Source organism: Chionomys nivalis, chromosome 4, assembly GCF_950005125.1.
Source record: "Chionomys nivalis chromosome 4, mChiNiv1.1, whole genome shotgun sequence".
In the NCBI taxonomy this organism is placed as follows: Eukaryota; Metazoa; Chordata; class Mammalia; order Rodentia; family Cricetidae; genus Chionomys; species Chionomys nivalis.
The window spans coordinates 112,728,997-112,745,472 of record NC_080089.1 but is presented as its reverse complement, the minus strand read 5'-3'; the positions used below and the strand labels follow the sequence as shown (position 1 = coordinate 112,745,472).

Here is a 16,476-nt window from a genome sequence, read left to right as displayed (position 1 = left end):
AACATACTGATTTCAGGGGCCATGAAAATGAGGGTGAAAATACCCTTCATAGCTGATGGAGCTGTCCACATGCTTGAGGATTGGAACAATGTACTCTAATGACTTCCAGTAGTTCAGAATGCAAGCCCAGAGATTCCGGTAATAGACAGAGCCCAGGCCGTGTTCTTCAGTCATCTATAGCTATTTTAAGATGGAAAATCTCCCCGGTGCCTCTGTAGCTCATCTGTAAAATCTACATTAGAAGATTATAAATTGGATACCACTGATAAAATTATACCTCCCTAGCCCAAGTCCTTGTACAAAAATACATTCTCTTCTCTTTGGCTTATGTGTTCTCTGCATGTGACTATTTTCTCTTGTGGTACATAGATGGTTAATGCTGATAAAGTTGTTATATCTTACTACAGAATTTGTTAATTTGCAAGATAGATACATTTTGGATACCTCAGTTTTTAAAAGTATATTTTATCTACAAGGAATTCATAGTGTAGCTGTATCTGAACTCTTTTCCCAACTGCTCATTGCAAATGTAAGTTTGGACTTTTTTCCTCACTGCTTTCGAGAACTTGTGTCTTGGGAAAGGCCATGGGCCACATCAGCAGCTCCTGACAAGCTAGTTTTAGCTGCTTCTTCTGTGCTCCTACATTTTCAGCCACAGAAACCACAGCCCAGCCTAAAATACAGTTGTTCTGCCAAGACAGCTGTCTCATTGCCCCGTGTGAGCAGCAGTGACCTCCACCACAGGGTCGGATAACTAAGCCAAAAGATTAGCATCCTAATACCTGGTGTTAATTCTCCATTAAATTTCTAGCAGGTCACAGGAAATCAGGTTCTCACTGTCTGAAACAGAGGAGAGGAGAGCCTGAGTGAGAGACAAGATAAGGCTCCCGCCAGGAAAAGGACGCAACATGTCAGCACTGGCCATTTGTGTGGTTGTTGAATTGGGTTCTGCTTTTCTGTTGCTGTTTTTCTAAACTATTCTTGGAGTCTCCATTGCGTTTTTTGTTTTTTTGTGTTTTTTTTTTATTGTTAGTTAAATTTATTTATTTATTTTTTTATTAATTAATTTATTTAATTATTAAAGATTTCTGCCTTTTCCCCGCCACCACCTCCCATTCCCTCCCCCTCCCCCAATCAAGTCTTCCTTCCTCCTCAGCCCAAAGAGCAAGCAGGTTTCTCTGCCCTGTGGGAGGTCCAAGGACCACCCACCTCCATCCAGGTCTATTAAGGTGAGCATCCAAACTACCTGGGCTCCCACAAAGCCATTACGTGCAATAGGATCAAGAACCCATTGCCATTGTTCTTCAGTTCTCAGTAGTCCTCATTGTCCATTATGTTCAGCGAGACCGGTTTTGTCCCATGCTTTTTCAGACCCCGGCCAGCTGGCCTTGGTGAGTTCCCGATAGAACATCCCCATTGCCTCAGTGTGTGGGTGCACCCCTCGCAGTCCTGAGTTCCTTGCTCGTGCTCACTCTCCTTCTGCTCCTCCTTTGGATCGTGAGACTTCAGTCCAGTGCTCCAATGTTGGTCTCTGTCTCTGTCTTCTTTCATCGCCTGATGAAGGTTAATATTCAGGGGGATGCTTATATGTTTTTCTTTGGGTTCACCTTCTTATTTAGCTTCTCTAGAATAACGAATTATAGTCTCAATGTCCTTTATTTATGGCTAGAAACCAAATATGAGTGAGTACATCCCATGTTCCTCTTTTTGGGTCTGGCTTACCTCACTCAGGATAGTGTTTTCTATTTCCGTCCATTTGTATGCAAAATTCAAGAAGTCATTGTTTTTTACTGCTGAGTAGTACTCTAATATCAGTCCAAACACACTGAACCTGATAGAAGAGAAAGTGGGAAGTACTCTACAACACATGGGCACAGGAGAACACTTCCTACGTATAACCCCAGCAGCACAAACACTAAGGACATCATTGAATAAATGGGACCTCCTGAGACTGAGAAGCTTCTGCAAAGCAAAGGACACTGTCACTAAGACAGAAAGGCAACCCACTGACTGGGAGAAGATCTTCACCAACCCCGCAACTGACAAAGGTCTGATATCCAAAATATACAAAGAACTCAAGAAATTAGACCGTAAAAGGTTAATCAATCCAATTATAAAATGGGGCACTGAGCTGAACAGAGACTTTTCAACAGAAGAAGTTCAAATGGCCAAAAGACACTTAAGATCGTGCTCAACTTCCTTAGCAATCAGGGAAATGCAAATCAAGACAACATTAAGATACCATCGTACACCTGTCAGAATGGCTAAAATCAAAAACACCAATGATAGCCTCTGCTGGAGAGGTTGTGGAGAAAGGGGCACTCTCATCCATTGCTGGTGGGAATGCAAACTTGTGCAACCACTTTGGAAAGCAGTGTGGCGGTTTCTCAAGAAAGTCGGGTTCAACCTACCTCTCGACCCAGCAATACCACTATTGGGAATATACCCAAGAGATGCCCAAACATACAACAAAAGTATATGCTCAACTATGTTCATAGCAGCATTGTTTGTAATAGCCAGAACCTGGAAAGAACCTAGATGTCCTTCAATGGAAGAATGGATGAAGAAAGTATGGAATATATACATATTAGAGTACTACTCAGCGTTTTTTGTTTTTAAAGGACGTCCTTGCTGATAGTAAGAAATGGGTTCTATAGTCCCTTTAAAAGATGCATCAAGCCGGGCGGTGGTGGCGCACGCCTTTAATCCCAGCACTCGGGAGGCAGAGGCAGGCGGATCTCTGTGAGTTCGAGACCAGCCTGGTCTACAGAGCTAGTTCCAGGACAGGAACCAAAGCCACAGAGAAACCCTGTCTCGAAAAAACAAAATAAACAAAACAAAAAAAAAAAAACAAAAAAACAAAACAAAAAAAGATGCATCAGTTCTTATTTATTTAATTAGTGTGTATGTTTGTATGCAACGGTGCTTGTGTGGAGGTCAGAGGACAGCTTGCAAGAGTTGGCTTACTCCTTCTGACTTGTGGGATTCCATTCCCTTGTTCCACTGTTTGGGTCCCAGGGATTGCACTCTGTTCAGCTGGCCTTACCCGCTAGGCTGTTTCACTGTCCCTGCGTAGTTCCTTTCTTTCCCAGAGTGCAGCAAGACTTCACACAGGGTCTCTTGTATCTTCTCTTCTCACAGGAGTCTGTTCAGAGAACTTAGAGACAAGGATGCCATTTTTTATATACTAGGCAGTAATCAAGCTGGAAACAAAAGTTGGCACCAACTTAGCATCTGCTCCTCTTGGCATCTATTTGGTGCCCGCCGTGGAGAACTTAGTCCGTGCGGGTTCACTGACAAGAAAATCAGCCAGAATGCATAGCACATGAGAAAGGAGTTAGATAGTTAGCAAAGATTCTCAAATGGAGTCAAGCAGCGGCATTGACCATGTAAATCACTGGCACCATTTTATGACTGGAAACAAAAGCTACACAGACCTGAGTCCATTTCCTCGAATCCATAGAGCTAGGAGAGAGAACCAAATTCTAAAGTTGTCCTCAGACCTCCCCACATTGTGAGTGTGTGCACACATATGTGCACACACACATGTAAATAACAATAATAATATAATAGTTCATTATTTTTAAAAAAATTGAAAAAGGAAAACAGCGTGCAAGCCCTCATCCCTGGTTCCCAGTGATTCTTAGCCCAAACAAGTTTTTAAACCGCTGGAGAACAAAAGAGCTTTGTTTAAGCAAAAAGAAAGGTCTAAACTGATTTAAAAAAAAAAAAAAAAAAACACCAGCGAGGGTTCCTTTCAGACCAACCTAACGATGAGTGTACTGAGTGTGGTTCTGAACAGCAAAGAAACCTCTTCTCCCAGACTTCTTTATTGCTCCTAACTAGGTTCCAGAAACCCTTGCTTTCATTTTTATTTCTAGACCTGGTGTACTCAGTGCTCAGAACCCTTAAGGCTTTCCAGAGGTGTTAATGGTATCGATGACATGAATGAGGAATCTAGGACTTGGGTGACCTTTCTGCCTCTGTTCATTGTGTGCCCTTTACTGAAAGAATAACGAAGAAAAGGCTATTTTTAGATAACATAAATACATAAGAATTTTAGGATTTGGAGAGGGTAGCTGAAGATAGCACAGTTCTATACTGTCATTAGCAGCGTGAGGGGTTTTCCTGGTGTCCTGGGGAATTTGACTCCCATACAGGAGTCCTAGCTTTGAGGAAGGAAAGGGTTTCAGGCTAGCCAGGTTTTGAGGCAGACCTGGGGACTGAGTAAAGGTGTGAGATGACTTGAGCACCCCAGGGACAGGGAGATGACCTGAGCATCACGAGGACAATGGGACAGCCTAAGCATCCTGGGGATTTGATAGGCCCTGAGCATCCCAGGGGCAGTGAGATGCTTAACAGGAAAAGGCATTTGAGACTAAGTGATGACCTGAGCATCCCAGGGACTCTTGTGACGACAGTGCCTCTAAGTTGTCTTCTGATCTCCACATGCAGGCCATGCCACAATCATGAACATCTCCCCCGAATCCCACAACACACACACAGGCACACAATTTACAAATATAATGTAATTTTTGATTTAAAAAAGAAAACTAGTCATGGCCAAGTGTGGTTGTGGGCTCCTCAAGGAAGAATCACTAAGCATGAAGGGTGTGTCTTATCACAGGGTGCTTCCTGTGTGTGTGTGTGTGTGTGTGTGGAGGGGGCCTGCTAGGGTTACCATAGACAAGTTAGAATCAGACACACAGTGGTTCAGTATGATTGGATGTCTTTACCCTGAAGAGAGTCAAGTTTTGTTCGTGAGTCTAGCCACATTGGGACAAGTACATGAGGCTGTTTCCAAGGTCACATACATTCAGGCCTTGAGCATGAGTCATTGATGCTTCAACATAAAAAAAAAATCTATTTATATCTAAAAGGAGCGTTAATTCTATGTAGCAGCCTTTATAGCAAATATAGCTGATTGTGCTCAAAGTGTTCTTGTTAGCTGGAGAGAAGCTTCAGACACATTCTTCTGCCTCCTCACGCCTGTCGTCCACCTGTCTTTCCATCCCACCTCAAAACCACATAAAAGCAGGAACATCCATTTGGGTTCTACTTTTTGATGATTCTCCTATTTCGGTTTAATAAAGACGCACATGATAACCATGCCAAGGCTCTGTTCGCAGTTTTGTTCTCCAGACATGCACAAGTTGGGTACCATTATTTCATCTCTAACTGATCCTCCATTTTTGCCACTAGGGCTTGAGTCAGATAAATCATTATAAATGACAAATACCAGCTGACATGATTGTTCACTCCAGGAGGGAATAAGAGGTTGAAATTCCCAAGCAAGATCTTTATTCATTTTTACCATGACACGGAGCGATGTTTTCCCCAACAGCGTTTGAATGTTAGTGCCTTTCTTTAGGGAGACATGCTGATACACAGCACAGGTCAAAGACCAGAGGCCCATTGGGATAAAGGTTGACCCCCACCAACCTAATCACACTTGTCCTGTGTCAACAGTGCCTGCTGACTCCTTTCTAATGAGATTTTCTACAATGAGTAGCCTAGTTTAAGCACGCATTTCTAGTCTTTGTGGCTCAGTGTTTGTCTGTGTGAAAACCCATTTTGTTCTGTTTGCGGAACACCTTACATTTGCTAATGACCTGCACAAATTAAACAGAAAGGAGACAGAGAGGCAAGGTTAACTTTTTCAAAATGGCTTTGCTCCCCGTGAATGGCAGGCCCAGGGCATTCAGCCTCCGCTGCCTCCTGCTCCCAAAGAAGACTTACCAGACACAAAGAGCCAAGGAAACTGCCACATGCATGCACACGCCACTCAGAAATGCAAACTGGTGGGAGGGAAAGTCTATTCACAGACTTCCTAGCAAACTGAGAGCAATTAGAATAGATGAGATGGTTCCTTTCCCCGTGCGGGTTGGTGCCTGCCTGGCACATGGCTCTGCGGAGTTAGGAGCCAGAATCTAGGCTGTGCCTAGACTTTCCCCATTGTGACTCCCCCTGAATAGCACAAAATTCCACGCTGGCCACGTTGTGCACACGTGCAGGCAGAGATGCACTGAGGAGCTAGTGGGTTTGCAGCTGAGCATGAAGAATTATTTGGAATCTGTCTTCTGCTGTGCCTCTCATTCGCTATCTAAAGTGGTGTGAGGAAGATGGGAAAGGACTTAGAGCTGGCAACTGTGCATGCAGCACGTGTATAGTTACTCAGCAGTGATTGGAGTGTGTGCATGTGTATGTGCGTGTTCACGTGTGCGAACACATGTTGTTTTCAGACGTCATCCACCATGCTTTTCTCAGGTGGAGTCTCCCATTCGCATGAAGTTCATTGAATAGGGGGAGCCTTAGCAACCTCTGAACGTGGCTTTTAAAATATGAGGTCTGGAGGCTGAACTGAGGGCCTTATACTTGTGTGGAAAGGATTTCACTGGACTTCACACATTCTTAGGCCTGAAGTATTGAATTCACTGCTCCTTTCCAAAGCAGAAGTACTAAGGATTGGGCACTTGAACATCTTAGGACTAGAGGCTGCTATTCCTCCTTGTGTGTGTGTGTGTGTGGGGGGGTGTTGATGATAATTATAAAGAGGATGTCTTGGTGGCTGAGTGTTATAAACATCTCATCCTATCTCAAAGCCAGGGTAATGACTTAAAGAGACATTTGTGACTAATAAAGGAGCCTTCTATGAAATGAGATTAGGGCTGTGACGCATAATGAACAGAGGGCAGATTTGTGCATGCCCGAACTGTTTTTAAGGGCTTTTTTCCTTCTCTGCTCAGCACAGAGATGATGCCCACAGATGTCCCCTCCCACCCCGCTCATTCCCTAACTCATTGTGCAGTTCCTAATGTCACTGTCCCCATCCCTTCAAGTAACTGGCCCAGCCAGAGCTTTTTATCTTATCCTAATGATGTTCATGACATGCTAAAGCAGTTTCATAAAGGACTCCAAATAAGCCTTGGTCTGCATGTCTACAAATTATAACCAAGAATATTCCCAAGAAGTCAGTTCTAGGCTGTCAGTCCTCCTCTCCTTGCTTCTATGTTGTTCCCTAAATTCATAATACCTGTTTGCTGATAGCTATGTTCACTCCTGCATATGTACACATAGTGGGTAAAGATGCTTGCAGCCAAGCCTGAAAACTTGAGTTCCATTTCTGGGGCACATGCCATTGCAGAAGAGAATCAGCTCCCTCAGGTTGCCATCTGACTTCCACATAAATGCTATGCTATGTATGTGCCATACATGTGTGTGTGTGCACGTATGGCACACGTACACACACATTTTTAAACATGGGAAAATTGTGTGTGAATTTCTGAAAATTAGAGTATTTTTTGGTGGAAGAAATACAAAAAGTCTCTGCTCAAAACTTGTAATGAAGTGTGGCAAATTTATCTCCATTCTATCTTCTACTTAATCTGTGGCTCACTTTCTTAAGAGAAAGTGGTACCAGTAGCAAAGATCCATTTGGACAGAAAAACAATATCCTGTCATAAAGAATTCATCTTCAGCCCTTCAGGTAATAGCATTAGTGTATATCGACAGGATTATTTTGTAGTTCCTTCGGCATAAGTTGTATCATTTACTATATTGTTGTCAAAAATTCACTTGTCTTCATGTGTACCATGTGAAAAGTGTAGTAACAACAGCAGCCAGAAGAGGGTGCTGGATCTCCGGTCATTGGAGCCTTCCCATGTGGGTGATGGTGACCAAACCAGGTCCTCTGCAATAGAGTGTTCTTGACTGCCGGGCCATCTCTCTAACCCCTGGCATACATTATTAAATTAAAAACTCCCAAGCAGAAACAGCATGATAGAAACTGATGAGCCCAAGAAGGGCTGTGCTGTACCAAAGTCGTTTTGCATGGTATAAAAGTACTGTTCTGCATTTCAGAGTTGGTTCCAAAGGCTCCCTAATCAGCTATTTCTGTTCAGTTGTCAACCATTGAAAGGCCTTTATTGACCTCTAAATACCAATTTCTTAGGGAAACTTGAAAAACTTGGCCCATGACAAGAACCTCGTTCTGCCTTTTAAACTACCTGGAGCCAAAAACCTGGGCCCAGAGAAAAAGAAGGAAAAGTCTTGACTTGGCTGCATTCCTAGGAGGTGCATGAGTGAGGGTCTCTGCGGCCTCCTCACAATTCCAGGCTTAATGCTGGCATCTCATAAAAGGCCCAGCTTGTCATTCCTGATAGGTTCCTATATGGATCAATATCGAACACATTGTTTCTGACTCTCATTTTATCTCCTGAATATTAATAATTCTGAATATGCAAAGATTTTGTGTAAATAATCCCACTCCATAATCTTAGCTGTTCTAAAAGAGCCTTTGGTCAAATGGAGACAAACTTGATAGATAATACATTATAAAGAAGTCTCCGCTCCATGTGGTGGTTCATGCTTGTAATTTCAGGATTTGGAAGACTGAGGTAGGAGAATTTCAAGTTCGAAGCCAGCCTGAAGTGCATATATATATTGAGATAGTTTACTGGCTGAGGGTGAATACTGACCTTGTAGATCTAAGTTCAAATCCCAGCACCAAAGTCAGTAGTTCATTACCAACCATCTGTAGCTCCAGCCCTATTCTTTTTTAATATAAAAAAGAAAAACTAGAAAAGGGAAGAGATTTCCTAGAAACACCTCTAATTCCTACCGGTACTGATCGTTATTCCTGACCAAAGAAACAGGTGACATCACCAGAATAACGAAGGACATAATGGGCACTTCTTGATCATATGTGGTGTTCTAGCCGAGTGCCAGGCATTTGGGGACCGAAGGAAGCAGAGCTGTGCGATTCGCTCTACCTTGAAGTGGCTCTCACTCTCAGCATGTGGCTAGCATAGCTTTCGTTTCGCTATTAGAATTACTGCAAGGTGCAGGCAGCTTCTTATGCAGATACCCGTGTTAATGTGAACACATTTCCGTTTTGGAGACGAAGCAGGGGACCAAATTTACTTTATTCTCATACAATGTTCAGGGATTCAGCAGACACCATGGGAAGCCATTTATTTCTGCATGCAGAAAATCAGCTTGCTTATACCACCTGGTACTGCCTACCTGGGGATTTTCTTTTTCTTTTGGAAACAAGAGCTGAAAAGTCTCTCACTAACAGTGAGCAGGTCAATGCCTCCCTTTCTGGAGGTGGCTCTGAAGCATCACCTGACTTATTCAGATAATCTGGCATAAGAAATCCTGCCTTAGCATCTATTTCTGGGGTGGTGAAGCCCTATCCAAGATAACATCCTTTTCTAATGTCTCCTAGCAGCAGTTTGAATGAAAACTGTTCCCTGTAGTCTTAAGCATTGAACACTTGGTCCCTGGTAAGCTGCACTGATTGGGGAGGTATAGGAGGTGCAGCCCTCCTAGAAGTGCATATTGAAGACAGACAGACATTGAGCTTAAAAATCTCCCTCCACTTTCAGTGTCTACTTTCTGCTTCCTGTTTGTGGTTCAGGATGTGAGCTCTCAGCATCCCCTTCCTGCCACCATTCCTCCACTCCTCAATCATTTTAAATTTTTTTAATTGAGCTATATATTTGTTCTGCTCTCTTCCCTTCCTCCTTCCCCACTTCCCTTCTACCCTCTTCCAGGATCCCTATGCTACCAATTTACTCAAAAGATCTTGTCTTTTTCTGTTTCCATGTAGATTAGATCGATGTATGTCTTTCTTAGGGTCCTCTTTGTTGTCTAGGTTCTCTAGGACTATGAACTGTAGGCTGATTTTTCTTTGTTTTATGCCTAAAAGCCACTTACAAGTGAGTACATATGATATTTGTCTTTATGGGTCTGGGTTACCTCACTCAATATGATGTTTTCAAGATCCATCTATATTTCAAGGTGTCATTATTTTTTTCTGCTGCATAGTACTCCATTATGCAAATGTGCCACATCTTCCTGATCCATTCTTCGGTTGAGGGACATGAAGGTTGTTCCCAGGTTCTGGCTGTGACAAACAGTGCTGCTATGAACATAGTTGAGCACATGTCCTCATAGTACAGTTGAGCTTCCATGGGGTACATACCCAAAAATGGTATTGCTGAGTCTTGAGGTAGGTTGTTTCCTAATTTTCTGAGAAGTCACCATACTGATATCCAAGGTGACTGTGCCAGTTTGCACTACCATCAGCAATGGAAGACTGTTCTCTTTATTCTACATCGTCTCTAGCATAAGCTGTCATCGGTGTTTTTGATCTTGGCCATTCTTACAGGTGTAAAATGGAATCTCAGAGTTGTTTTGATTTGCATTTCTCTGATGGCTAAGGATGTTGAGCATTTCCTTAAATGTCTTTCAGCCATTTTAGATTCCTCTGTGGTGAGTTCTCTATTTAGGTCTGTGCCCCATTGTTTTATTGGATTATTTGTTCTTTTGATGACCAATTTCTTGAGTTCTTTGTATATTTTGGAGATCAACCCTCTGTCTGATGTGGGGTTAGTGAAGATCTTTTCCCATTCTGTAGGCTGCCGTTTTGACTTGTTGACCATGTGCTTTGCTTTACAGAAGCTTTTCAGTTTCAGGAGGTCCCATTTATTACTTGTTTCTCTCAGTATTTGTACTAATGGGGTGATATTTAGAAAGTGGTTTCCTGTTTAGTCATGGACTCTTAGCTGATTTAGTCATGGCGTTTTTATCACAGCAGCAGCATAGTAACTAATCCACACTTACTCACTGATATTCAGAAAATTGTTCTCTCCAAGACACCATTATCATTTCCTTCCTGTGCTCGGGAGGCTGTTCATCCAGCTTCCTTGTGCGTTGAGTTCATCTTTCTATTATTAGCCATTGCCAGATAAAACTTACCAACCACATATTGGTGCTGTAATTCAGCCTGTAAAATCTTCAGACACTCATTCCTTTAACGATGTTGTCCAGATTAATGTCTTTAAGTATTTCCTATAGGCCCCTGACTCCCAGTAATTAAATTTCTTTCTCAGGTTTTGTTCTCAACCTTTAAATTCCCTGTGTAGCTGGGGATGATGCCTTCTCCTCCTCCCTCTACCTCTCCAGTGCTAGCATTAAAAGTGTGAACCACTACTCAACCTCTGGCAGGTGCTGTGGATGGAACCCGGGGCTTTCTGAATGCTAGGCAAGCATGCTAGGCAACCAAATGAGCTAGATGTGTATGGAGGCGAAAGAATGAGCTGTTCTTCTCCAACATTCTATCTACCTCCTTTGAGACAAGGCCGTTCATCAGCCTGGGACTTACTAATACCATTAGATTGGCTGGTAGCAAGTGCCACTCTGGGGATCGAACTCAGACCTTCAGGTTTACAGGGCAGGCACTTTTCCAACTAAACCATTGTCAGTCGCTAATAGTGGTGCTCTTACTATATTCTGTGTCATTGGCCATATGACTTCCTTTCAGCCATTTTAATCAATCACTATTCATTGTTCAGCAGATCTACTGGTCAGATGCACTTTGTGTCATTTGTGTGCCTTGCCTTAGAGATTCATCTGTTTCCTATATCTCCTAGTTTGAGTTCTAAGAGACCTTAGAATATAGTTGTTTATTATTATCCTTTATTATATAGTTCACTATAAAGGGATCTTAATATTACTGAGGTTTTTTTCCCTTAAGTTTGTGCATTGACTCTCTCATCTATTTGCCAGTCAGAAAACAGAAAAGGAAGGAGAGAGGGAGGGAGAAAAAGAAGAGAGGAAGGAAGGAAGGAAGGAAGGAAAGAAGGAAGGAAGGAAGGAAGGAAGGAAGGAAGGAAGGAAGGAAGGAAAAAGGAAGGAAGGAACGAATGAATAAAGGAAGGAAGTGTTGCAAAAGGAGCAGTGGGCTGTGTTCCCGCCAGGATCCTGGCTCCCCAGCTAGTTTGCTCCCAAAATAATTACACAGAAACTGCATTCATTTAAACACTACCTGGCCCATTATTTCTATCCTCTTATTGGCTAACTCTTACATATTCGTTTAACCCATTTCTAATAATCTGTATTGCCACTTGATTGTGGCTTATCGGGATGAGTCTAATGAGCATCTGTCTGTCTTGTGGAGGAGAATCATGGCGTCTGCCTGACTCTGCTTTCTTTCTCCCAGCATTTTGTTCAGTCTACTACACCTATCCGAATTCTGCCCTATCAAAAAGCAAAGGCAGTTTCTTTATTAACCAGTGAAAGTAACATATAGACAGAAGGCCCACCTACTCCAAGGAAGGAAGGGAGGAAGGGAGGGAGGGAGGAAGGAAGGGTCAGAAAGCACTGATAGCTAAAACATACATTTTACTGTGGCTTAGTCTTTATTGGTCCAGCAAGGACAACTAGCTGCAAGAGATGCTAGGAAACAAAGGTCCAGAAGGATGGTTGCTGCCGTCCAGAGAATAAGGGGTGTTTTGTTACTGCTTCTCTTTTGCTTAACTTGTCAGGGAGAAAGGTAGGATGTCACAGTATAGAAAAATAACATTTCAACCACAGATGGTATGAAATAGTTACCCATGGCTTAGGCAGAGCCTAGATCCTGCCCACTTTGGAGCATTTTTAATCGGAAAAGCATTATTATCCTCCCTTGCCTTTTATATTATTAGAGTAAGTTTTATTTATTGCTACTGGCTCAGGAAATGACCCAATGTGGCCTCGTAAGACAGAATTAATTTGCAGTGACTCCAGCTGAAAACTTGGCTGCCTTTTAACTTAATAACTTGAGAGTTGTCAGTCTCCTTTGAAGTTAATGATAGCTGTAAAGTGCAAATAAAACTTCCCTAAAGGGAATCAGACGCTGGAAGGCTAGGAAATGGATGCCCCCCCCCCCAAGAACTATTAATATATGTGTTAGGGAGAGGGCAGATGGTGGGATGGGATTTGAATTTCATTGTGAATTTTTTGCTTCTTGTTTTGGCTTTTGTATGACAGACTATCCAACAGTTCCCCCCACCACACCAGAAATGAAATTTAAAGCACTTAATAGGTTTTCAGAAGTGGGTCACATATTAGAAGCAAAGATCTTTTGTGTGAAGGGCTGTGTTAGAAATACTTAGGATGTAAGCACCACCTCTGGGGGTCCATGGATTTGCACAGCAGGACATCACATAGCACATGAAAGCTCAGTTACAAGCCGTGGTCTTTCTGACATGGATGTGATTTTCCAAATAGGTATACGAAACTATTTTAAGTGTGTTTTATTTCTTTAATGGGTGAACTGACTGGCTGAAGAGAAAGAAAAAGTAGGGGAAAAAGCAATCAAAAGACTGTGTCAGTAAAGAAGAGCAGCCACTGTTTTTCTTTTATGCAAAGTAGCAAACTGGGTCACGCCCAGGCAGCAGGTCCTGTTTCTAATTCATGCTCAGGTTATCTGTGGCTGAGAGGCTCCTGACTAGGATGCTGCCCCGGGCCAGCCTGTTTTTTTCTCTACAAAGATGTCTCTCTCTGAGTTGGCTTCAGCAGGAAGTGGCGCTAGGAATTTATTTTTCTCTCTCTCCTCATTCATTTGTGGGTTTATTTCTCCTTAATGTCTGATCAGAAGAGTCGGCCGATTGATGTCCCTGGGGATGACGGGTTCCTGTTGGCGCCTGTGCAGATGAAGGCAGCAGTAGGGAGCTGTGTTGATGGTTGGGTGGCTTTCCTCTCCAAGGGCAGGAAAAACACTCCTGAAAGCCTGAGGGATATGCTCCACCCACCACCACCCTAAACCTTGGAATATTTCATTCCCTTTCATCTGAATGCCTTGTGAAACATTTGAAGTCTGCAGAGATTGTCAAAGACGGGATGGGCCAGTGAAACCCGACAGTTTCTCCTCTAGCATTTCCTAGTTAATGAAACTTGGCAGCAGGCCCCTAATGATTCGGATGAAATTAGAGGATTCTTGTCGTTATTCCTTTCTCAAAATCAGCCTTTCCAGAACTCCAGTATTTGCTGCAATTTATATTTGCTGCAATTTAGTGTTTTAATGCACCCTATTCCAAGAGATGCATGCTTGCTTGCTTTCTTCCTTTTTTTTTTCTTTCTTGATTTTTTTTTTCAAGGAAGGGTTTCTCTGAGTAGCCCCCCCTGTCCTGGAACTCTCTATGAAGACCAGGATAACATGTGTTTTAGAAGCATATGTTTTATAATATTTTCTGCTTGAACTCAGTGTCCTGGGCGAGGTGCAGGAGTTTGTTCTTGGGATTTCCCATGTGTCTGTTTGGTTTTTGCTGTATTGTAAATTTTGTGTGGGCTGCTGCCAGGTGAGAAGTTCTCCTGGGTTCTTCTTGTCTTTTTGAAGGAAAGAATTCAGGCAAGAGAGAACAGTTTAAGCATTTTATTTGGCAAAGTAAATGCTCCAAAGAAAGATTGGCGTGAACGGTGTTGAGGAAGTGGTTTGCAGTATAGCGTGGACAGAATTGTTTTTAATGAATACTTACGGATGGTATACTTACGGGGTGAAGTGACTATTTCCCTCCCAGATCATTGTAATCACTACAAAATCTCACCACAGAGTATCAACAATAACGATATAGATGGTAATGAAGGCAAGGTCTTTTGTGAAAGTGTGGAGGGAAATGCCAACATGTGTAGCTTGGCTCTTAGCCAGCGAGAACTTGTCTGCAGCTTCAAGGACATTTGAACACAGAGGGTCCTTCCACCTCTCAGGAGATACAGCTCCCATAGAGAGATGTGGTTTCCTTTCTTTATCTTCTGTCTCACTTCTTATATGAACGGCATAAACATTCTGCTAGCCCCCCCCCAGTTTATGAGCTCTTGTTAAAGATTTATTTACATAGGTTTTGTGCGTGTTGTGTGTGCCCGCATGTGTGCATGTGCATCATATACATGTATGTAGTACACATGGAGACCAGAGGAGGGTGTCAGATCTCCTGGAACTGGAGTTACAGGTGGTTAGGAACAGTCATGTGTGTGCTGAGAACCAAATCCTGGTCTTCTGCAAGGGCAGCCAGTGCTCTTAACTCCTGAGACATCTCTTAAGTCTCCCTCTGATTTTCTAACAAATGTCTCAAGTTGTTCAAGAAGAAGATTCAAGAAGCAGCCCTTGGCTAAGAAAAGACAGCATGATGGATCTGGAACTAAAGGCACTACATTTAGTATTATCTTTCCTTGTCCCTTGTTCCCTCGTTGTGGAGTTATTTGCTATCAGACTGTATTTATAAAGCATTTAGTACTCATAATAACATGGGCATTGGAACAGACTATTTCTCTCTCCATAAAATGAGAGAAATAGCTTAAAGAGCAATAAAGAATGATGCCTGGGAACACTTCATTGCTGGAAGCCTTTAAGTCTCCTGAGATGTAGGTGGTAATTAGACATCCCCTTCTTTTTCTCTGTCACTGGGGAAAGATGCAGTGTACCTTTTGTGAACATCTGTCCTATTTGGACAAACAATGGTTTCTGAAAGTGCAGGGTTTCTTATGTATGTGTGGGGTAGGGGGTGGAGGTGCATATGCGCATGTGTGTATGTGTGGGGGGTGGAGGTGCATATGCGCATGTTTGTATGTGTGCTGTGTATGGGGGGTAGGAGGTGCATATGCACATGTGTGTATGTGTGTTGTGTGTGTGGGCTTGGAGGTACATTAGCACATGTGTGTATGTGTGTTGTGTGTGGGGGTAGGAGGTGCATATGCGCATGTGTGTATGTGTGTGGGGGGGTGTTGGAGGTGCATATGCGCATGTGTGTATGTGAGTTAGAGACCAGAAGGCAACTTGAGTATCATTCCTTAAGTGCCATCATTTGTTTTCAAGACAGGATCACTCACTGGCCTGGAACTTGCTTAGTAGGTCATGCTGGGTAGTCACTGAGCCCCAAGATCTGCCTTTCCTTGTCTCCCCAGTGCGAGGATCATAAGCATGTGCCACTGTGCTTGGACTTTTTTCATGTGGGTTCTGGGAGTTGAACTCAGGTCTTTGTGTACTTTAACCATTAAGCCATCTCCCCAGCTCTAGCTTTCTAAAAGAACTGTATTTCCGTGGAACACAGGGCAAAGTGTGTGCGAGTGCAGGAAGCTGCTTGGGAATTACACAGAAAATATATAATCACATATCCCCATTCCTACCAAAGAAGACTTTGAACCCTGAAACACAAGTTCAATATGACAAATACACTGATGAAATTCATTCCAGTGAATCCCTGCATGTCACATCTGTCTATGAAAGCATGCCAGATAATGAGCCATTTGATACTTCTGAGTAAAGACAAGCATTAAAACTAAACCTGAGTCAACAATAGATTATGAATCTAACATTATTAGCAGATAGATATGTATTTAAAATCATTAGGCTACTAAGTCTGTAACTCAGAACTTTTGTTGCTCTGATAATAGCCTAGAAATTGCATCTTAATCTTCCTGGATCATGTGGCTTACCAGCTTTTCACTTCACAGTTGCACAATTGCTTGATGACTCCTTAGTCATCATCTTCTGTTATGCAGAACAGCTCCAGAGCTGTTGATGGGTGTCTCATGGTCACTATTGGGAGGAAAATTCCAAATTCTTGCCTCATCCTGGAAGTACAGAAAAAGATAGCCTCAATCCTGAGGTATTCAGTTGCCTTGCAAGGGGTTGATTTGTGAAGCATTTTGACA

At 42.7% G+C, this 16,476-nt stretch overlaps 1 protein-coding gene across 13 annotated transcripts in view; it reads left to right on the top strand.

Annotated features, from left to right (window-relative positions):
• Positions 1 to 16,476, top strand: part of Rbms3 (RNA binding motif single stranded interacting protein 3) — a 780,532-nt gene that overhangs the window by 438,475 nt on the left and 325,581 nt on the right. The window lies entirely within an intron of this gene.